Raw genomic sequence first — 23,783 nt, 5'->3', positions numbered from 1 at the left:
AGTCACTGTACAGCTGAATAAGGAAAGCTAGTAGAATGATTCTATAGTTTCAGCAAAAATGCTCCCTAACTTAACTTGCTGATTTTCACGTGTACCTTCTAGAGCTTCGAAGTTTTAGGATTAAGAAAAATCAAACGCTGCTAATATTGTCTAGAACCCAAATTCCAAACAAAAGATCTGATGACACTGTGAAAGGCAAATCCTTTAATAAATACCAAAGTGACAGGAATTGCTTTTCTGTGCACGGAATGTGACATAATGGTATGTGACTGGCCTCGTGTTACTCTTGCACCTTCCCTCACCATTTTTTTTATATGACAGGTACCAGAGGCAGAGTTGTGCTTTGATGGTGCAAATCCTGCCCAGGGCTGGAAGAAACATAGATATCATTTGAATCACTAATTTATAGTTACAGAGGATTCATAGAATCACAGAATGTGTTAGGATGGAAGGGACTTTTAAAAGCCATCTAGAGTCCAACCTCCTTGCAGTGAGCAGGGACATCTTCACTCAGGTCGCTCAGAGCCCCATCAAGCCTGACCTTGAATGTCTCCAGGGATGGGGCCTCCACCACCTCTCTGGGCATTCTGTGCCAGTGATCTACCACTTTGTATTGAATAACCCTTTCCTAATATCCAACCTAAATCTACCCTTTTCTAGTTTAAATCCATTATCCCCCATCCTATTGCTACATGCCCTCATGAACTGCTCTTCCCCACCTTTTTTTTTATAGGCACTTTCAGGTGTTGGAAGGCCATTATAAGGTCCCCCCTGAGCCTTTCCTTCTCCAGGTTGAACAAGGCCAACTTTTTCAGCCTAATGTATTAGAACAGCTGTGAAGTTGCCATTAACCTCTAATTAGACCATCTGAATGAGTCTGTTGGTCTTGATTCAGTTGCCTGAAGCTTGTGTCCACCCTTCACCACATTTGGCACCCAGCATAGTTATGAACAGGCAAGGTAGCTGTAAGCATTTATGTGAGCACTAGCTCCTGGCAGCTGCTTTTCTTCCTGGGCAGGAAGCGGCTCTGTTATCTTGATAAAAACAATGTTTATTTTAAAAGTAACTGTTCTGCTTTTACCAAAATGAGCTATTTGGGTTGGTTTTTTTGGGTTTTTTTTTTTTTTTTGAGATAGAGCATCTGAATGTTCTCTGGTCTGGACCCTCCACTGATATATGGAAGATAGAGGGGTTTGTTTTCCAACAGGGAATTTAATTTGTCTCCTTAACTGTGGCATTATTGGATGTTTTGGCCAGATACTCCATTGCAGTGTTCAAATATTCTTGAAAAGAGAACTTGTTGATCTTCATGAGTTTAAGTTCTAATAGAAAAAAAGAGAAAAAAAAATTGAAAGTTTGGACAGCTTTTGGGCTAAACCTCTGTTAATGTGGAGTGAGATGAGATAGGCAACCCATGAGAAATGAGAGTTGCTTTCAGTGTTGTATTTGTTGGCATAAACAGAGAAATGGTTTCAGCAGTTGCCAGAGCAGCACCTTTTCATGCCTTGAGCCCACAGGAGTTAAAAAACGGTCATTTCCTTTATAGTGATGCATACACAATATCACATTAAACCCCGGAGCTGAAAAACACAAATTACAGACTATAAATCTGCTATACGCTGTGCATTTAATGGTTACAGTAGTATATGAATTGGTCTTTGAGCACTTGAAGCCATTTTGAATTCACCTTTGTTGTCCAATAAATAATCTCTCTGGACTAAGAATGTAGTTAGTTATTGTTGGAAACTTTATTTAAACACCAAGTTGTGCTGTTTTGCTCCTCTGACTACAGGAACCAAATTTGAATCTGTCCAGATATTTCCCAGTAGTAACTTCTGTATCTGTGTTCATCAGGCTCTTTGGGTAATTTGAAGATACAAAGTAAACCACTCAGCTATCCTTTTATACATGCCAACTTCCTAAGTTTTTGTCCTGAATTTGTCTTTTAAAGGAGTGCAGATGTTAGAGCTATTTGCTGCATGAGTAAATTCTAGCAATGAGTGAAGTAAGTGTAGGGTTACATACTGCATACATACACAATGCATGCTTCATGTGTAACTGGATGAGTACGTGAAGGAAAGGGCATGGCAAGGTGTTAGAGTCTCAAAAGTCTGAGAAGGTTGTCAGCAATTCAAACCTTTTGACATAAATATCTTGTTCTGATTCTGTCATGTTGACTTCTAGACCAATGGGAAAGATAGAGTATGTTGTAAATATGGTGGATATGTAATATTAGTTTGATCATCACAGAAGTATGTAGGTAAGAGAAGTAGCAAAGAAAATGTTTGCCTGCTACTGACTAAAGTAAAAGTAGGCTTATAAACTGATACAAATAAACTTTCTTGTTTATGCATTTTTCCCCCAAAGAAAGTGACTTAAAATGAGATTGTTGATCCAGTTAATGCCACAATTCCTCCACTTAAAGCTGGAAAACAACAGGCTAGAGAATATTTCTATAATTTAGGTGTCCTGAAGGCAGGCATGACAACTCTTCTTTGAGATGGCTCTAGTCACTGCTAGTGATTGTTTGAGAACAACACAGAATGGGTGAGGTGCTAGAAACAGGAGATAAGAGGAAGTTACTCAGAGGATTCAATGAAATAAAGGGGAACTCAGCCTAGTTTAGGTTCCCAGAGAAGTACTGCAAAGGTTACAGAAAGATTGCAAAACTAAGGAAGAAAGAGGTGAGTAAGAACCAATGTTGTTTCCAAACTTGTTTCTGGTAAATCTATCTAGTTTATTCCCTTGATAGAGAAAACACTTGTGGCTACAGGAAAAACAGTAGATATTGTTTTGGCTTCTGCAAGACTTTTGAAGCTCTCAGAATTGACATTTTCAAATAGGAAGTGGAAGAACGATGTCATCTTTAGAGTCAAAATGTTTGATCCTCTCCTGCAGCATTCTTTCCCCCCTCTTCCTTATTGTGGGTGGGAATCAGAGTTGCAGTCCACATCAGCACTTAGTGATGCATGAGGTGTACTGGTTTTCAGCAGGCATCACAGGCATCTCTCCTCATCGCTGTGGGATCGTGAGAATAGTCGGAGAGAAATCTGGCCACAACAGGGATATTAATCTTGGAAAGATATGAACTCAAACAACAAAACAGTGGAAGAGGTAGAAACATGCCTGACAGGCTGTGACAAATGAAAATTCAAGAACCCAATCCGGGCTCTCAGTACAAGAGAACTTTAAGGGAACCATGTGCTGTTCTAGTAGTTTCCAAAGGATTTCAGTTGTTAAATTTTACAATTTGCTGCAAGAAAAAAATGAGAGGTAAAAATTTTCTTCATTAAACCAGTGGACTTGCTCATTTATTTTTTTACTGTGTAGCCAGCAGATCCTGGATCCAAGTGAAGAAGATAATGTATGTTGTAAGAGATTTCTGAAAGCTGGATGTTGAACTCTGACTCTGAAGTTGGGTGGTATGAGTGCAATTAATAGCTGTGTGTTTATGAATACTCTGTGTGTGAGGAATCCTACCCATGTAAAGACTTGTCATCTTGTGTTACTGTTACCCTGTGGGAATGGGAGACTGCAGGGCAAAGCACCTGCAAATGAACTGGTTCACATACTGGCTGTAGGGCCTGGAGAGTGGTGGGGTTTCCACAGCACAGAAGGACATGGGCAGGTTGTATTGGTGCTCAGCCAAAATGGCAAGCAGGTTCTGCAGTCTGTGGTGACTGAACTTGGTCACGGCTGTGCTGCTGTCAGTTCATGTGATCTGTTCACTGCTTAATGCCTTTAAGTGTTATGAGCAGAATAACATGGTCATCAGACAACTCATACCCAGTCAAATGTCTTTCCTTTGTGTCAGATGTCTCCATCCCTTGGTGTCCTCCATCTAGGCCTTTCTTCTTGGGCACACGCAGCAGCAGTGAAGTCTGATAGCAGGAGTAGACTAAAGCTGAGGGCTTCTTCAAAGCCATATTTAGCTTGGCAGCTTTATTATTCCAGCCAATCTGTGTATTCTACTCGGCCTGAAATGCCACCCCCCTTATCAGCTTTTCTTCCAGCTGTCATCTGGTATGCCGACAACCAAACATTTGGTGCAATTCCGAGGGGAGGGAGGGGGCATCGCTGATGAGAGAAGCTGAGATTTTATAACTGCTAAAGCTCTAAAACTTTAAAGCAGATGTCAAGAACCTTAAGGTAAATTCAGTTTTCCTTATTGTCTGTATTTAAAAACAGCTCTAACCACCTGATTGTGAGAAACAGGGATGGCTTTCTGGGCTTTTTATGTAGTTTTGACTGCAAGGTAATTGTTTTTTGATGGACGTAATTTTCATCAATAAATCACTGAATTTCTTTGACCCAGTTCTGATGCATTTTTAAAGGCATTATAATTTCTCTGTAAAGATTTACCTCAAGCTTGTGAAATCTATAATTTGGATATATTCCAATGAAGTCTTTAAACTGAGGTTAAAAGCTTGTGGGCCCTTTGGTCAGTTTTCAGTTAGGTCCATATATGAGGAATAATTTTGTACTAAAGACATAAGCATTGGTGGTTCTTCCCAAACGTACTTCTTCGCTAGTAATATTCACTGTTTGTATGTTTCAAACATTTAATGTAACTTATTACAGTGTGCTGTAACTCTTAAAAATACAGGTAATCTGTATGCATCTTCCTGTTCCCATTCAAAGGATATTATTCACACAGGGATTTCAATTCGTCATGATATTTTGGGGCTTTTAAGCAAGGCTTATCAACTGCTGATACCATGAGGCCTCTGGAAAATATAGGATGTGTCATGAAAAAGGCCTTTGTGTTGGTTTTTTGCTGAGATGGTGTTATTTTTCTTCATAGTGACCAGTGTAAAGCTGTGTTTTGCATTGGTGATGGAAAGAGCATTGGTAACACAGGGATGTTTCTATTACTGCTAAGCAGTGCTCACACAGAGCCCTTTCTGCTCCTCACCCTACCAACAAGTGGGCTGGGACTGTGCAAGGAGTTGTGAGATGATATGGACAGGACAGCTTACCCTAGTGACCATATAGCATCATGCTCAGCATAGAAGGCTGAGGGGAAATAGGAGGAAGGGGCAGATGTTCAGAGTGATGGTGTTTGTCTTCTAAGTCACCGTTATGTGTGATGGAGCCCTGCTGTCCTGGAGATGCCTGAGCATCTGCCTGCTATGGGAAGTAGGGAATGAATTCCTTGCTTTGCTTGTCCACATGGTACTTTCTTCCCCTATTAAACTGTCTTTATCTCAACCCATGAGTTTTCTCACTTTTACCCTTCTGATTCCCTCCTCCATCCCACCATTGCAGAGGGAGCGAGCGGCTGCATGGTGCTCAGTTGCCGGCTGGGGAAAAACCACGCCAGCTGTCTAAAATAGTATTGTGCTTGGCATGAGTACCACTGCTGGGCTGAGAATTAATCTTTAAAGGCACCCTGGGGAAGTGGGTGAGCAGCAACATGAACGAGGAAGCTGGAGGACTGTCACATTGCCACATAAGAGCCTGCTCTGAGCTGCACAGCTGCCAGGCTTGCAGCCAGCGTGTGTTACCAACCCTCGCTCTCTTCCACTCTGTCTGCTTCCACCATTTGCTAGGAGTTTCTTGGCAGTGTGCTCTTTCTCTCAGCATGCTAGGAAGCAGCTCAGCTGCTTGGTTGCCTCTCATGCTAGATGGTAGCCTGCCTTTGCTGCAGGGACAGCTCAGATTTGATGCAGTTAATTCTGCTGTGTTAAAGCTGAAGTGATGCTGGTCTCTGCATGCTGCTGGGTGGTATCAGGTAATCCCCAAAGCCTACAATTGGCTGCCCTCCTTTGACTTGTCCTATTTGCTGTATGTGGGCCAGTCCTTATGCTACTCTGGTTTTGAATAACTGTCTGTAAGGTTTGTCATCCCTTCTAGAAAGCTGCTACTACAAGACTTTGGCATCACCATGGAAAGTGCCTGCTAGCTTCTGAGCTGCTTTCTCATCAGTCCGTTCATTCTGCAGATGGCAGTCGCTCAAAGTCTGCCAGGCATTCACAGCTTTCAGGCTAATCCTTGTGACAGCACAGTTCTCAACCAAGAAGGCTTCTGCAGATCTTGAGGTTGCTGCCTTCCAGCCCTGCGAAGTGCTTTTACAGGAAGGTAATTGTTTCTGCAGCACGCACACGAGCATTTGAACAGATGCAGCCCTGCCTCTGCTCTATTCCACCCCCAGTCATAGGTGACCATGTAATGTTACATTTTGTGACATTTTCTAAAAAGATAAAGATATAGCATTACCTATTGATAGCAGTGGTCTCTGTGCTGCTCGTGTCAATGTCCTCTGTGAGGATGTGGAAAGCTGTGTGTGACAGGGATTCGGTTACCTAGAAACAGAACTGTAAGGGAAAACTGGCCTTTCAAGAGCTTGAGCTGAAATATGTAACATCTGACATCTCCTGTTTCAGACTCTTCGTGCACTGATGTTCCCAGCCTGAGATGCATAGATGCCTCTTGCCCCTTCCCAGACATTCCTGTTTGCTCAGCTTCTTACATTTTTATCATACTTAAAGACACAGGAATTTACAACATAGATTAAATACTGCTGAAGTAATACAGTGAAGGTGAGGGAAAAGCCTGTGGTTTTTGTAATTGAGAGAGGAGTGTCCAGTTCTCTTAGTTTGTTAGGATCTGACTTCAGGAATTTCTACTCTCTCCTAAATCTTTTTCTCTATTTAAGAAAGGTTTCAGCTCCTTCATAGACTGTGACAAGATGCCCCATGGAAAAGTGCTTTTTCTTTCAAGCCGTAATTATATCAGTACAAATTAAAGAACTCGTTTTACAGTGCACATTTTTTTAGGCTGAAGTCACTGTTCCTTCTAGGTGAGTGCACGCATTTTACTTCTACTTTTCTCCCACCTACGAGTTGTGTTTCCTTTTCAGGCCATTAAAGGGTACAAGAGAGAGCAAAAGTACTTAATCTGCCAAAGGTGTCAGACAGACTGGCACCTACTTGGTCGAATAGCACTTTCCTTTTGAAAAGGAGGAAAAAAAAAAAAACCCACAAAACAAAACACAAAACCAAAACAGAAAAACAAAAAAAGTCTATTAGCTGCTGTATGAAATCAATCTTCTAATCTGTTGTAGAATAGAATTTGCTTTGTAAAGAGGAAAGGGGGGGGGGGAACCCTCATAAAAGATGCATGCTTCATTTGTGTGTGTTCTGTGCTTCGGTGTCCTCTGCACTTTTCTTTTAACAATGCATCAGATACTTAATAGACTACAAAATATTAGATGTAATTAGGATCTGCAGCTACCCGGGTGCTAATGATGGAGTTATTGCTAAGTTAGTCATTCCTACTTTGAGGAGTGATTCCAGCTTGATGCTTCTCTAATTATCTGCAGGACTGTATCTTGACAATTGCAGGCTCCTACTCGCTTTGAGAGAATGATGCTTGAGAAGTGGAAGGTGTGTTTCTAGCTTGCTGGAACACCAGAAATCCTCTACAGGGTGTCCTTTTCTATGTAGTACCTTTATCAAGCTTTGTTCAGAATATAGTATCTTCTTCATCACTAACATAAGGAATATCAGGTAGCAAAATTGATCTGCATTCAGCACTTCTGAGCTAGGCTCTTAAAATGAGTAAACTGAAGTCCTCCCAGGTTTGCTTGAGCTGCAGAAGTCTGCCTGTATCCTGGAGTGTAGTCACGTTAATGCGGCTGCTTCAAATAATTAGACATCTCTCTTCCTGTCAGTTATGCTGGCGAACTTTTCACTAGGCTGAGACCCTCTTTCTTGTCTAATCCATGAGGCTTAAGTAATATGAGACCTTAGCAGGGAAAAGTTGGAAGATTGGGGAAAGGCTGAGAGATTAGTACTGCCTAATTTTAGCAATATATTAGAAGCTTAGAGAAACTAATCTCCTAATATGATAAATAGAGAGCAGGACTCTGAAGTTAAACTCGTACTCTGAAGTGTTGAATACAGGAAGCTACCTCTCTTCCATGGAAATGGAATCTGGACTTGGGCACTTGGCATAGATGGTTTGGATCTCTCCATTTTGCCACCTTCAAAAGAGTGACTTATGGATTTGCTCAAGCAACGTTGAACTTGCAGTTGAACAAGGGAAAAGTCACCGTGTAGGTTTGACTTTATGGGGTGGATACTCATCTGTTTCTCCCCTGTAGCTCTACCTGAGTACTGCATCTGCCTATTGCTGTGGCTGAGCTTAACCTCTGAAAAAGCACTCCTGCAAGGCTACTTCAGGAAAAGGGAGGCTTAGTTGTCCACAAGCAACCAAAAACTCAGTCCAAACTGCACAATGCCATGCACAATTCTGATGGTCAGAAGACACCTGAGTAACTTTTTGTCTAGTAGAAATTTCTCCTGCAGCTTTTCACATCTCTGGATCAAATTATCTTTAGTTTGCATCTCAGCTTTGTTAGAATGCTGGTCACGCAGGTAGATGGGAAAACTAGTATTGGTAATATGATTTTCCATGTAGCCATTATATATGTGGTAAAATACAGCATATTGAACACAGATTGCATTTTCAGTCTCTATTTATAAAAATAAGATAGCTGGATTACTTGAGATCCCATGGATGATATTTGTTTATAGTTTTATTCAGCTTCCTTCCTGCCATTTTTCTGTTTACCTATTCTTTTGATTAAATAGAACAGCTTGATTTTGACTATTAATTTCTGAAAAGAAGAAATTCTGCAGGGCTTGAAATGGCATGTCTGTGAGGGACAGTTTTTTTTCAAGGAGATCAGAACAGAAGTGCAAACACCCCACCCCTCTCTCACTTCTGCCCAGCTAACTTTACATTTTTCCTTTCAATGTAGCATCCATCTTGCAACCCTCAGTTCACATTTCTCGAGCTGTTGTAAAATTTCCAACCCTTCAATAATCTTTGTATTAATTTCCTAATTCTGAAAATAAGTAATTACTCACATTTTTCAAAACGTGCTCCAAATTAAGAGGCCAGGCTGCATCTTCTTTCACTAATTATTTCAGGAGAGCTAATCTACAATGTGTGTGACCTTTTCTGAATTTGGACCCATCTGGCATTTTCAAATGGAATTGAGTATTGATCTCCACATTGTTAATTTATTGTTTAATTAAAAAATCATAGCGCTGTGATGTGGTTTGATTGCACATCCTTTTTTACATCAACCAATTAATGTGGAGAGCCATCACAAAACTATCACTTTTTATTATTATTTTTTATAATGGAGCTTCCCAGAAATGTAGCTCTCCTCTCATATACCATCCTAATGGTTTGCAATGTGTTTTAGCATAAATGGCCTGCAGGAACTGCTGTAGGAAGTAAATTCTCAGTTTATATCACTTTGGTATGACCAAGCTGCTATGCTTCCTGGGCTTGATTGAATGTTTCTGGAACTTGACTGTGAAGCTTAGGTCACTGATACCTAGTATAAAATGCAGAGAAGTGGTTATTAAAGACCAGTCATCTTAGTCAATGGTGGTTTTCCTGTGCTGCCCTTGCTTATTAGGAAGAAGAAACCATATTTCTTGAATGAGGCAAGGCCATCAAACTTGGTGCTGTCAAGTTCCCTTCCGATGGGTGAATAATGTTTAAAGCAAACCTGCATCATTGCCAAACGACCCATACTTTGTGTACCTAAAAATGTGCCTAGGCAAGACTGAGTCTGGTGTGTACTCTGCAGAGCACTCATTTCCCAACTCTCTTGAAAGGCACCTCTTAGAAGTTAAGTCCTTTTTGTTCCTGCCTCATTGGCATGACTGAATATTTGTTTAAATTGAGGTCTTATTGAAGTGTAGGGTCTTCTGCCTCCTCAACACTTAATTAATGCTTCATCTAGAGTCTACTGCAAATGAGCATTTAAATCTAGAAATCTTAATAGAGATCCTTTAGCCAAGGAATTCACTTACAGTTGGGTCTTTAGAATATATTAAAGTTGTTTTAAAATATTCTAGTCTGACCTTCAGCACACCTGTGTATGAAATATCAAAACCAGATACCTATTAGGCGTGTTCAACTAGCAAATCTGATAATGGGAACTTAAATTATACACTAACAACTTTAAAGCATGTGTTTGCTTCTAAAAGGCTGTGAAAGTGATGCAGGGCTGAGTAGTGTGTCATGCACCAAAGCCTCACCTTGCCTAGGTCCCTTTTAACTTGTCTGATGTAAGGATGCCAGGAAAGATGAAAGGGGATTCTGAGGATTGCAAGACTAAAAACCTTGCATTGCACACTGGTTCGCCAGGCAGCATTTCTGTTGAGATCTTAAAATGATGATTACATCATAGTTCCCAAAGTATTATCAGGAGTCATGATACACAAGCCAAAAACCTCTGCCTCTCAAGGAGTTTAACAAGAAGGTAGATGAAATGTGTATGTCCAGCCAAGCCTGGGGCAAGGGGTGGGAGGGATTTCTTCTCTTTTGTGTTTTGTTTAAAAAAAAAAAAATCTATATTTTTCCTATATAACTTTTCTATTTTCACAATTATGAAAGCAGGAACCCTTCTGTAGTCTCTATTTCTTTTTCAGTAGTTATTTTTGAGGTAACAAGGAAGAATATTTGAAGTGTGTATATATAATCTCAAGTAATTTCTGACCAGAACAAAAAGCTGCCAATGTTAGTTTAATTTATTAAAAATATATTTTTATCACCAAATCATTTTTCATAGAATTATTATGGTCACATCTAGCACAGAGTCATCCAGAAATAAATTCCTGTGATATTAAAATTAATTTGGCCTAAACCTTCAAAACAAAATTATTAGCAGATAACAACTTTGGCTTAGTTATTCAAGTCATCTTTGCTTTTCCAAGTCTGTTCCAAAATAAATAATGTGTCAAAATAGTCCATTGCCAACAGATCAGCCTTCAAGAAATAACAGGACTAGGAGCTCCCAAATTATGGCATTTTGAAATGCAGAACAGACTACACCATTTCAAGGAATATTATTAGAAAGCCATGTATCACTCAGGGATAGAAATGAAACCTCAGTGTTCTTTGCAGAGAAAGGTATGTGTGAACATTACCACAGGTTTTGTATTCCACCAATCAGAATCCAATGAGAGCAATTTATCTCTGATCTGTCAGGAAGAGACTGCAGTTCAGTGTTATTTAATATCTTAACTGTAATTTGAAATAAAAAAGGAAAGGGGGTCTGAAATAGTCTCTTTCAATTGTATAACTCTTGGAGATTCAACTCTTAAAAAACATAGTCATCAGATTTTTACTTCTGATTTTGATAATGTTCTTTCTTCACAATGCAAGTCCCTTGGTTATGCAGAACTGTGACACATGGAAAGGATCAAAAACTTATTGGTAAGCCAAAGTTGTGCTCTAAAGCCCAGTTAAATGGGCAAATGGAAGTCTTTCTATTGAAACCTCTGGCCCTTAGATCAGGCCGTGGGTTTATTATCAGTGAAAAGATCTTAAAACTCATTTTCAGATGCAGTGTCAAAAGGAGGGTTTTCTTTTAATACACCATAAAGGATGGACAGTTAGAAAGCTGCAGAATGACCAAGTAAAGTAGAAAACCAAATGCTTTCTTAGCAGGTCAAAAGAAGGTCACTTGTTTTACAGTTAGAAATAAGCCCTCAATTGAGAATGACAGTAAGAGTTTTACTATTCCAGTTCAAGGAAAGTAATGGGTATCAGTATAAACCATATTCTGAAGTGCTTTTGCCACTCTGATGGCTATGACATAAATTAAAGGGAGGGCAGAAATCAGACAGGTAGAAACAGTGATAAGAGCTGGTTTTATGAAAGAGAGAAAGCCAGAAGCAGCAGTTTTGGGGATGCCTGGAAATGGCACAGACTGTGGGCACAGTTAGCCAGGATTTTTAACAGATTCTGGGAGGAAATGACAAAGCCCCTACTTCCTCATGGACATGGAGAAAATAATAGAAAAGAAACCTGGGGGGGGGGGGCGGGGTGTAGAACCTAGTTTGCTTTTGCAAATATGGTACATGGCTTGCCTCCTCCCCTAGACAGAGATAGATCTGTTTGGAATTGGGCCAGTTTAAATAAGTGGGGTTAGGATTTGCCAAATGCAGTAGCCTAACAGGCGGTCTGTGTCCCCAGGACCAGCCAGAAGTGACACTGAGCCTGTTTTCCCACTAGACCTGGACGCAAGCAACACACATGCGTGCAGCTGGCTGCCCCCCATCAACATGAGCAGCACCACTGCTGAAGACGGAAGGCTAATGGTGGAAAATACACACCTATGAATGATATCAGTACCTTCAGTAGCTGGTCTTCAGCAGTCTCTTGGTTAGCCCCTACATCCCCTGAGCTCCCCATTGCCCCATCCAGAAATAGATGTCCAAACGCATGTCACCAGTTACTTTCAAACCACCTGTTACCTCTGGTATCCAGCCCGTACCCTTATGCTTTCTCCAATACTTGGCTCTCAAGCTTCTTATTCCACTTGCTGGCATACCTAGCTCGATGCTCACTAGCAAACATGCACACAACACGCACACCCACACAGTGTTTATGTACTGTAGTCTCTCCAGTCGCTGGTATCTAAAGCAACTTCAGTGGCTGACACGCCTCCATATGCACACAGATTTGAGAGCTCCTCACCCAGGAAAATAAATGGAAATGGAGCTGACCAAAAGACAAGAGAGTTTGCTGTGATGAAGCACAGGGCATAGCTACACAAAGATACTGACCAAACACCTGCTTACGAGTGACTGGTGAGAGCATCTGCTATTGATTCATGTGGTGAGCAACATGGATGGATTGTGACCTACCACCACCCTCTGGTAGCCCACAGGTGCAGGGTCAAGGTATTCCCCTTGAGATACTAGGGTCATCCATCTGTCTTTGTTCCCATGCTCGTTTGTGTATATGGGCAAACTCAGCAACCCAATACAAATGTGATTCAATTAATCTACTTTGCATTCTGTTTTCTCTGATCCTGCTCTGGCAGGAGGGAAGCCTGGGACCTCAGTTCTGCTTGTTTTACACACAACTTCCTATTGCAGTAAATTACATTATTAAGGTGGGCACATAGATAAAGCTGTTCCAAAAAGCAAGTAAGCCTATAGTTCAACATAAAGAGTTTCACAGCAGCTTCTTGGTTATTATACCAGGTACTTTGATATTATTGTAAATATTGCTTGATTTACTGCATGTGGACTTGAATGATGTAGGTGCACCACAGTGTGCATTTAGAAAGCATTCAGATCATAAAAACTCACCAGCTGACTATGATTAATTGTAACAATACAACTTATTAATTAAACTTGGGAAGCAGCATAATTGAAACTAGCATTCTCAATTCACTTGAATGAATTCCAGCATTTATTCTGCAGCTACTTTAATGAAATGCTGAAATCATCTGCGTATCAATCTATTCATTACCAAATGGGATGAATGCAACAATCCTAAGTATTCATGGAAATATCTTCATTAGAAAAATCATATAATTAACCTGGAGTGTTCGCTAAATGAAGCACCTGAAATGTTACATACTTTCTTTCATAATTGCAGTTTGAGAATATTAGTTTCTCATTCTCTCTGATTATATTTAAAGTAAAAATAGCATTCAGCATGATTTAAGCATTTTGCTCAAAAGAATAAACTTTAGGAAAATGCTAGGAAAGGGGGCATTAACCTTTCCTGTTGTCTTTGGTTTATTTGCTGTTAATAGTCATTATCAAAGATTGCATTTTAGCAGGGATTGTTCTGGGTGTGGGTGTTGTCTCTGTGCTGAGGTCTGTCTGCTCTGCTCTTGCTGCTGTTACTTGAAGGGTTTCAAGACATTTTATTGCCTTCCCCCATACCCAAATACTTCAGCTAAAAGGTAAAAATTATCTCTGTTCTGAAATTTGCCAAGAAATGTCACAAACAACCAAAGTGTATGTCAGCTATCTGTTTTTAAGAGCCTTATTTTTAAGGAAACATCTTTTCTTCTGTTAGAAAATATGAATGGTTCACAGTAACATCGAATTGCTGCTTTATCTAAAGTAATGGGTTTTGCATAGCACGTACTCCCCTTTTCTTTTTCAGTCAGCAGTGACAGGACAGAAAGTCCCTGCAGATGTAATGGTGTGAAGCATTTCTGGTTCTTTAAGACTGAAGCAGTTGTTACAAGGTGAAATACAGATACAAACTGTTCATGGATTGTCTAGTGAAAAAGAATTTCCCACAAACACTTGTAGGGACCCTAAAGCTCTAGCGTTGTCTTGTTTTCTTCTCCTTCAAGCATGCTGTATCTTTCTGTAGCATGTTCCCTTCCTCTTCATGTTTTCCCTCTGATATGGCAGGTTCCTTGGGGCTAAGGATTCTCTCTTGAGGTTTTGTTAACACAATGTGACTTGATTATACATTAAGACACAGAGAACACCCAGGTATGGAGCATCTTATGTAATATTAAAGTTGCCTCTTTTCTTTATAGGAACGAAGGAAGGAGATGAAAAAACAAAACAAACTGTGCAGGACTTTGTCCTGGATCATTAGGAAAGAAAAGGTTGGTAACTTCAACATAGAATGTTCCTCGCTTGTTTTGAGGACAAAAGGATAACCCTAAATAAATAATGCTAAAAACCTAACCAAACAAAAACCTGAACCTGACAACAAAACCGGGAAAAAAACAAACCCAAGAAACTGCCTGAAGGTATTTTCATCAGCTACTGGGAGTAGGTGCTAACGTTCCAAGGACACCTGGTCTAACAGAGCAGTAAAGGTTCTGTGAGTGCTATATGAATTCTGTTTATTTTTACCTTGAGATGTGAGGATAAAAGAGAATGGTACGGTTTAAGATAGACAAAACTTGATGAGAACACTGGACAAAATCTGGTAACTTTTAGGTAGCCTGTAAGTTAGCCAACTACTGTGTTTCATTCATCAAAGGGTGGCTGTGGATTTGGATAGCAAAATTTGTAGTAATGCAGTACCACTTTAGATCTCATTTTAAGATCTCTGAATACTTCACAGATGATAACTCTTTGAGTCACATGTCTCCTTACCCCCCCTTACTGCAGTATTATTTAACTAACTCTCCAATTAAGTAGTTAGGGTATGAGTTAATGGCATGCTTGTCACTAGAAGTCTTCAGAAATTTTTATTGCAGGAAAACAGTTTAAACATCAATCTCTGCTTATGTGTAAGGGTGCAGCTCATGAGGAGTTAATAGAAGGAACGTTCTCATCTCCTAGAGGGAGCTGTACAGCAGGACTTCAAACAAATTTGTGCCCAGCTGTAATGAGTGCCTGGATATTTCTACTGTACCTGCTAAGTAATTGTGATCTCTGTTTAAACAAAAGATATCTTCATTTTGATCCACCTATTTACCCTCATTTCAATGGATGATTCTTAGCTTATTAAATTAGAAGCTACTCTCTAAGAGATTATTAGGACATCATAACATTATATCTTTAAGCAATGAGAATCCACTTCCTCATGGAAACTGACTGAAAGGGTCATCTTAAGATACATGTTATCATCAACAGGTGAAACAGTCAATATATAGTACAGGATTTTTTATTTAGTACAGCATGTTCTCTCTTTTATTTTGATTTCGTAAAGTTCAGATTTATTAGTTCACTGCCTCTTCTTTGTTCCTCTAATAACTTTCGATCCTATTAGATATTTTCAGTGAAACTTTATAGAGATACAGTGGTATCAGTGATATTTTCTGTTAATGCTTCTATGAAAATAGGCAGTTGGGCAGGGAGAAGGAAGCCAAGTGGATGGCCTTACAGTGGAAAAGCTTGCAACCAAGTTCAGCCACACTATCAGACATCAGTGAATCTACACAAGGCAGTATAGGTAACCTAGATTTAGGATAAGGAGAAGTCTCATAATTAAAGAATTACTGACAATAACAAGATAAAGTGAGTTTCTGTGCAGATACTACAGATATATCTGTGGCTCATTTTACTTCTATGGACTTTCTATACTGTCCTGTCAAAATAGATATCTGCTATTACACTGAATTTTGACCTTATCTCTGAAATATTTCAGTTTCCTTGGGCTGGTCATTTTTGCCTTTCTCTGAATTTGAAGGTGTCCCAGATATTACTCTTCCAGGAAGTCAGAGGAATTTTGTTTCTGGCTTTGGTGGGAAACGAGACATGATGGGAGGGAGAATTCATAGAAGTTCACCTTTGTCATGTATCATGTTGGTGTGGAGTCTTAGCCTACCAAGGGGAATGTGAAAAGACAAATCAAGAGACAAGGGAAGATCAGGTCTTGTTCAGGTGTGGGAGTTCTGTAAGGAAATGGAGCTGATCTGGAAGCGGGGTCGCAGCTTTAATTTTCTACCAGGCAATTAAATCTAAGCCTTGTGAAATCAAAACATACTTACAGAAAGCTGGTGATCATCTTGATACAAAGATTGTGTGGAAACTGCAAGTTGTCTGTATCTTCCTTGTGTTCAGAGGCTGAAAGTCTGTTGCTGAGGCCAAACAGCCCACCTCCCCCTGACAGAGAAGACAGTGTTTTGTCAGCTTGCTGACTCTGAAGGGATTTCTTTGCTGGCTGCAGAGAAATGACTTTCCAAACGGTGGGTTTATCTCCACCCCACTGCCTCTCATTTTCTTTGGCTCCAGGATTCCTCCTGCATTGATTCTGCAAGGTTTTTCGGTCCGGCTCATACCATGCTCTGTTGGCTTGGACAGTTTCCCCACTACAAACACTTGAGCCTGCAAAAAAAGCTGCAAGCTACTGATTTGACATTGTGAAATTTGTTGTGTTTAATGGGTTTTCTGCAAGGGGGAGTGTTGAAGGCTTTTTGTCACTTGTTTTTCCTACAACGTTGTTGAGTTTAAATGCTGCTGGAACAACATTTTGAAGCAGTGAGAAGCTTTTTTTATTTTCAGGGCTGTAGCTGGAGCATTGTGAGTAGCCTTAATCACACACATAAAGGTTTTACTATTTCTTTTGTATGGCATTTTATGTTGTCAACTGTTGTAGTCAGAATCATTTCTGAGATTCAAGATCTATCACATCATTGGGTTGAGATGAGTAACTTAGAAAAGCAAGTCTTTATGGAATACCTAAAGAGACCTGGAAGATAAGAAAATGGGGCATTTTATTAAACGATGCATTAATGAGGCTTTACATTTTCAGTATAGCACCTGTTTATACTGACAGTTAGCACTAGGGTTCATGGATGTAGCTTTCCATATTGAATATACAGCTTGTTCTTTCTCTCGTTACAGCCTGATTATTCTGGTGTAAATGCATCACTGCAGGTAGATTCTGTTTTATTGTAGAACAGCCATCTGTGTTTTTAAAAACTTGATGAGGCTTTGAAAAGCCAAGTAGCATCAACTACTAACAATAGCCAATTCTGATAACTTTAGAATCAGAGCATTCAAAAATAATCTTCAGCAATAACTGCAACTAGATTGTATGATGCAATGGGAGGCTGAGTGTCTAAGTGTGTTCTCCTTAAGCACCTTTTCTCTCCACTTGCCAAATTTAGATATTAGATAAAAGATTTTTAAATGGTGCCCTAGGCTCCAGTTTGGTGGTCTTAATTATTTACTGCCTCCTTGCACACAGTCTTGCCTACTTAAGTAATTGCACTAACAAATTACAGTATTAAAATGTCTGTCTAAACAATTTGTAGGCACAGTCTGATATTTAGATGCTTAAAGTGCTTCTCTGAAATCCACAGTTTATTGTGCATGCAAAATTACACCTGAAAAAGAGGAGTGTTTCTGAAAAATCAGGGTCATTTATGTGAATATATCCAGTGGTTGTAACCAGGGTAATTTACATAATTATAGAAAAGTGCTGTGCTGGAACTCACAGTAACTTCATCTGAAACCGTGATACCTGTCAAATGGAATAAGATGCATTATAGCCTTTGCCTCTTTAAAAATATCCATGTAAGTGATGCCTTGTCTTGATCTTGCCTCATTCATGGGAGGATTGAATGTTCTCTGTAGACATTAATTTTACGCTGGGCAATGCTATTGTGAGGCACTCTTATTACTTTCACTTATATGAAACACTTGAAACTACCTTAGCTAAGAGAAATCAAGTGACTTGCCCAGAGTGACATACGCAATCACTGGTACAAGCCAGACAAAGAACACAGGATTTTATTTTACCTCAATTGCTCTTTAGAAAAAGTTCTTTATACTGTGTCAGTGTATGGTATTTTCTGTATTCAGTACTGTAGGCAGGTGAGAACTAGATATAGGGTGCTCTATGGAAGTGAAGGGTGGAGTCCTTCAGCTAACTTCAGTTGTCCTTAGATAGTTGTCATGTTTAAGCTGTCTCTCTACAGGTAAATGAGCAGATGGATGTTCCTAGGAGGTGATTATTCCATGTGAAGAGGGTGTATGGCTGGCTTCCTAGAGCTGCTGTGTATCTCTTGCTGTGGGGGAGCGCAGGGGACTAAGCAGACTGGACTCTCAGGTGAGTGGAGTAGGTGAGTTGAATCTCACCCTAAGGAGACACTGGAGGTTTTTATATTCTTTGTGAAGTTGGTGAAAAAAGGCTTCCAGTGAGTTAAGCCAGCATTTAAGGTAGTATTCATTTCCACTGAGCTTTCAAATAGTTCAGTCTCATGCCCAGTTCTGGCACCCCTTCTAAGAATGCTTAGAAGCTGCCTTGGAGGTGTACGCTAAGGAAGAGCAGGTATCTTAGCACCTCTTCTTTTATAAGCAAGTAAGACTGTATGAATGCAGACTTCCACGCATGCAGTGACTAATAATGCTGAATTTGATGCCTTAGATGAGAGTAGGAGGATATACATGAGCTTTTCTTGTGAGCATAAACAGAGGAGAATGTTTTGACAAGTCTGGGCCCCATGTGACTGAAAAATAGCAATTCACAGCTCCTCCTCCCTGCAAAGTCTGATCCCTAACATCACTCTGTAAGGAGCATCCATCACTACAGGAAGGGATCAGAAGGATTTCTTACAGAAAGCCATGGTTTCGGGTTCAGACGTGCAATATGGTGCACTTGAAGTTAATTATCCCAAGGTAGTTGGTGTGAGTAACTTGGCAAGGTAGATAACACTCAACAGAAAGCACACATCCTGCATTCCCATTGAAAAGATATGGTCCTTCAGGGAGAGTGGCCTTGTAGCCTACCTGTATAGCGAATGCAGATACTGTGGAAGTCTGAAAAGTAGACATCTTTTTGTCCATAATAAAACCAGTCCTATTGGAAAGACTGCAAAGGCAGATATTCCTTCCCAGCATGCTGACAATGAGTGGTGATACAGCTTGAAGGAATGAGAACTTGTATTTTTTGGAAAGCATGAGGATAGTTACGTCAAAAATTGTGGAGCTTTATCTTTAAATAGAACTATCGTGCTACAGGTCTGTGAACAAGTTGGGAAGACTGTATGGAAAAGGGATAGTAAAGCAACAGCTGATGTTTGAAAGCATTTGTATTGAGTCTATCACTAATGTTCACCATGTTACATGAGATAATAGACACAGAAGGATATGAGCAAAGTGCACCAATGTAACTCCCATTCTGAATGAGTTAAAATATTCCTGAAAAAGTAGAGAGTGTTCAGGCAGATGTATAGGAGAGAAGTCACAGTAGATTCCTGATGGCTCATAGGAGATGGTGCAGAAGTGAGGTGAAAGAGGTGAAAATGAGAAGTATGGTTTTCATCTTTCTAGTCAGGTTGTATGGCAGACACGTTCTATCTTTCCACTTAGTTAAGTACAAAGGGGAAGTATTTGTCCATCTCTAGCAGGTGAGAGATGCCTGTAAACAAATCAGCAGGGGGAAAGACAGTGAGGAGATGTTCCTGCATTTTGAGTAGAATATCACCAATAAGGACTGTGTATGTTTACAGTCCTTTAGGGAAGAAAAGATGATGGACAGGTGATAGTCATCTGTGATTCCTTTTTCCAGCAAGATGCTTTTGTACTTCTATGCAACTTCTCCATCTAGACTTCTATCTAAAGAAACTGAGAATAAACAGTTCAGTTCCAAATTCATAGACTAAGAATCTGAACTATATTGGTATTTATCAATGTGATATTTTAATATATATGAATTTATCGATATGTCTGTGGGGCTAACATCTGGGGGGTTTTTATATGCTGGATATTTCCTGTATGGTGGATCTCTTTCAGCAGAATTACAGAGTTGCCTTATAAAGCTTTGAGCTGTAGCAATTTGGTGTTTTGGCATCATGAGTTTGACAACAACAAATTTAATCTCTTGCAAAACAACACCGTGAAGAAAAGAGAAAATCCAGAAAATAATGGCTAATCTCTGTGGTTTAACATTCCTGAAATCCTTTCACAAGAAAGAAACTACAACTTATTACTGAGGAAAGTGTTCTTGCTAAAAAGCAGAAACTTGCTTTGTCGCTGAAAGTGACTCATTCTTTCTGAGCTTGTCATTGCTGCAGGAGCTGCAGGGCTGAATGAAAGAAGATGACACCACCCAAGGCACTTCAGTGTTGTCTTTCCAGGCTATTGAAGCTAAAGTCTGAGAAAGATAAGAGTGATCCTGAGAATAAAGTACTGAATTAAGAGCCAAAGGGCATCACTTCATTTCCCAACCCTGATGCGGTTTTCCTCAACTCAGTCAAATCTCTTAATGTCTGTGTCTATTTCCCTCTCTGTAGATTTGCAATAGTACTTTTCCACCTGATTTGGGTGGTGGTTTGATTTCTGAAGATCTTAACAGTAGCAGGATAAAGCACACAACAGAGGAAAAATTATTTAATAAATGACATTTCACCACTAAGGGTCATGATGAAACATTATGGCCTTAAGGGATTGTCTGGGAGAAGAACTACCCTTTATTCTTCAGAACTCTAGGAATATGTTGACAAGTTTGAAACTGAAAGGTATAACTTAGCTGAAGTCGAGGGAGCTATAACAAGAATTGATTTATTCAAATTGTTTGAAAAATGAGATACTTCTGGACCAGTGATTGAACGATTAGGAAATACCACAAAAGTCAGATCCCAGGCACACAATATAAGAATCCTGAAATAATATCTGAGCTTACTGAAAGTGGATGTTGAGACCTTCACCTGGTTACCTGACAGGTGAAAGCCTAAATTACTTGGTTGATAATGATGTGAATTCGTGTTGAAAGGATGTATGCCTTGTGGGCAGTCTAGGGTTGTCCTGTGGTGAAAAATAGCATTTCAGCCTTTGTGTGCTTTTAGATGTCTGGAAGGCTGTGGTGTTAATGTGAACTGTTGGAGTAGAAAACATTACATGATATTCACTTTATTTTTTTACCTTTTGCTTCTGTTTGAAGATTCCCAAATTCATGGCCTTTAAGAATGCCTCCTTGGGTGGCCAGAAAAACAGCTTAGATTTCCAAATATGCCACTTGTGTTTCTCCCTTATCTCTTGAAATGTTGTCAGCATGTTTTCTTTTTCTTCTGTGGCCTCTCTGCTATTGCCACATGGGGAGTTTCTGGGCTGAGACTGAATAGTGTGCCCGTGTTAAGCTGCAGGCAGAATACCTTTTGACAAAACTATGTCCAGCAAACTTCACAGGCGGTTTTAACAAGGCTTCTGGAACTGATAGGACTGTGAAGTTATCCACTGTGACAGCAATTTATAAGCTGTGAATAGAACACTGTGCTGATTATATTGATTTTGAAACCTACCACCAAGGCTGCTATTCATTGACATTCTTGTTGGCAGTGTGTCATGGAAGCTCCATCTATGTTAAAAGTGAGATGTATTAATACCAGACTTGTCAGATTTGTCTGGACTCAAATCCAGACAGTGCAGCCTTCAAAAGGTATCGTCAGGAAGATGCTCTATGTCCTGGGCAGTTTGGGTTTTTCTGAGTTTATTTTTGCTGTAATCTGCATGCCTCATCTGAAATATTTTCTCTCACAGTCTTATCTGGAGTCTGCTAAATGCTGCAAGTAAAGCAGCCATAGAGTCTAATTAGTCATTGTCTTGGCTGTGAATGCCCATTTTCTCAAGCTGACAGTTGTGTTGACTCTAGGCTTGTTCTTTGCCCATGCAGGGCATTCTTAAAACATGTAATGGGGACAAAACGTTTGTGTTGGAGGCAGCTGTAAGCATCTCCCCTCTGATAGCACAAGCCATGGCAGCTACACTTGGGTTTGCAAAGTAGGGCACTCTGCTAGGCTCTGGGCCCTGTGGTTTAAGCACTTCCCACAGCCCACCAGAAACTGTCAGCAAAGGCACAAAAAGGAAATGAATTGTAAAGTCTTGATGAAAACCTTGGGGGCTGGCCCACTCCCTTGTCTCCCTGCAATAAGGAAAGTCTTTAACTTTTTTAATTGCTTTCATTTTTTTTTCTCTCCTTGATGGTGACACTTTCTTCCCCAAGTGACTACAATGGTAGTTCATTTATCATTTTTGCTTTCCCAAGCCCATGTGACTTTGTTTTCCTTAATTTTATTTAATTGATTATAACTAATTGACTCTTAGTTTAGGGAATAGAGGTTTCTGAGCCTGCTGGTCTGGTCTTAATTTATTTTTGGTGAAGACTTTGTCTTCCAGCCCAGGACTGAGGTACAAGCTTATTCTTTAAAAAAAACAACCAAAACAGAAAAGAGCAAATCCCCCAAAATCCAACACCACAAAAAACAAGCAAACAAATAAAAGATGAGAGTTATTAACTTCTTTTTAGATTAATAGAAAGGCAAACTACTTTTAGCATCTCACTGGGTGTCCCAGTTCTAGCAAAAAGGCAGCTGGGGCTGCATTGCATGCTCACACTGAGGTTGGCTGAGGTGGTTTCCTGTTAGGAAATTAAAGGTTTAAAGAAGGTGGCAGTGAAGGTTCAGCTGAAAGCAAGAGATACCCTACCCGGGGCACCGCCACAGATTCAGTCTCTGACCTTGGAAGTCACTCAAAGCTTTACCTTAATAACCCTGAAGTCTTCTGTGTGCTTTTGATTTCACAACGCCTCAGATGAAAGCACAACTGGTTCTCTTGCAAATCAAGCTTTCAGATATCCATCTATGTAAACATATATTTTATTTTCTTTCTGGAGTATGCATCTATTGTATAGAAATCTAGTATCAAGGCACAGTAGCATTGTCTCCACAGTACAATAGTTGTTTTGGCCTTTTAAAAGGGAAGGAAAACAGATTTCCCTGGCAGTGAAAATAATTCCATTTCAGTCTCTGTTATGTAGATAATTATATTTTTATTCTTATGTAAAATACTTGGAGATCCTTGAGAGAAAATTATGTTTATTTGATAGATGCATTTAAAAATGAAACATTGGCTAAATAATACTGATTCATGAGACTTCATAATGCAGCTCCTTCCTTTCCTGGTTCCTTGGGACTCACCCTTTCTCTTCTGTGGGGAATAGTCAGAGGTGATGCTCTGCACACCAAAAGTCCCTGATGAGTATCCCAAGAAAGATACTGTGATGACAGCAGGAATTGCTAGCCATGGTCTTCATGTTTTGTTTGTTTCCCTTCCCCACACAATTGCTGCCATATTTTCTGCTCTGGCTTTTAGAGGAAGGCTCCAAGTAGTCCCTTGATCCTGAATAGATCTTGATCAAACTGCTGGCAAAACTGTTTATTTTTGCTGTTTTATGGTATGTATGCAGATACTCACAAGGGGTGAGGGACATTTCTCAGTGGCACAGTGCTGTTTCTATTAATCTATCTGCCTCCTTACGCCTTCCTTGCTGCTGCTTGGTGATTATTACACGGCCTTCCTCTGCGAATTAAGAACAAAATCTGCAGGAATCCTTTCTATGCCATGAAAGCCAAGGGAATCTTAAAACTTTTTTTTTTCCCTTCTCTTTTTTCTGTGCAGAGGTTGTGCTTTACCCAAGAGCACCATCTTCTGGATGGCATCTCTCCACTGCTGGGTGTACTGCGGTTGAATTCAATTCTGCTTGAAGGGGAAGATCGCTATGGAGAAGTGAATGCTTGTAAATCTCTG

Source organism: Gallinula chloropus, assembly GCF_964237585.1.
Source record: "Gallinula chloropus genome assembly, chromosome: 13".
NCBI classification, from domain to species: domain Eukaryota; kingdom Metazoa; phylum Chordata; class Aves; order Gruiformes; family Rallidae; genus Gallinula; species Gallinula chloropus.
The sequence above is the reverse complement of the archived record's forward strand: the minus strand, read 5'-3'. Positions refer to the sequence as shown.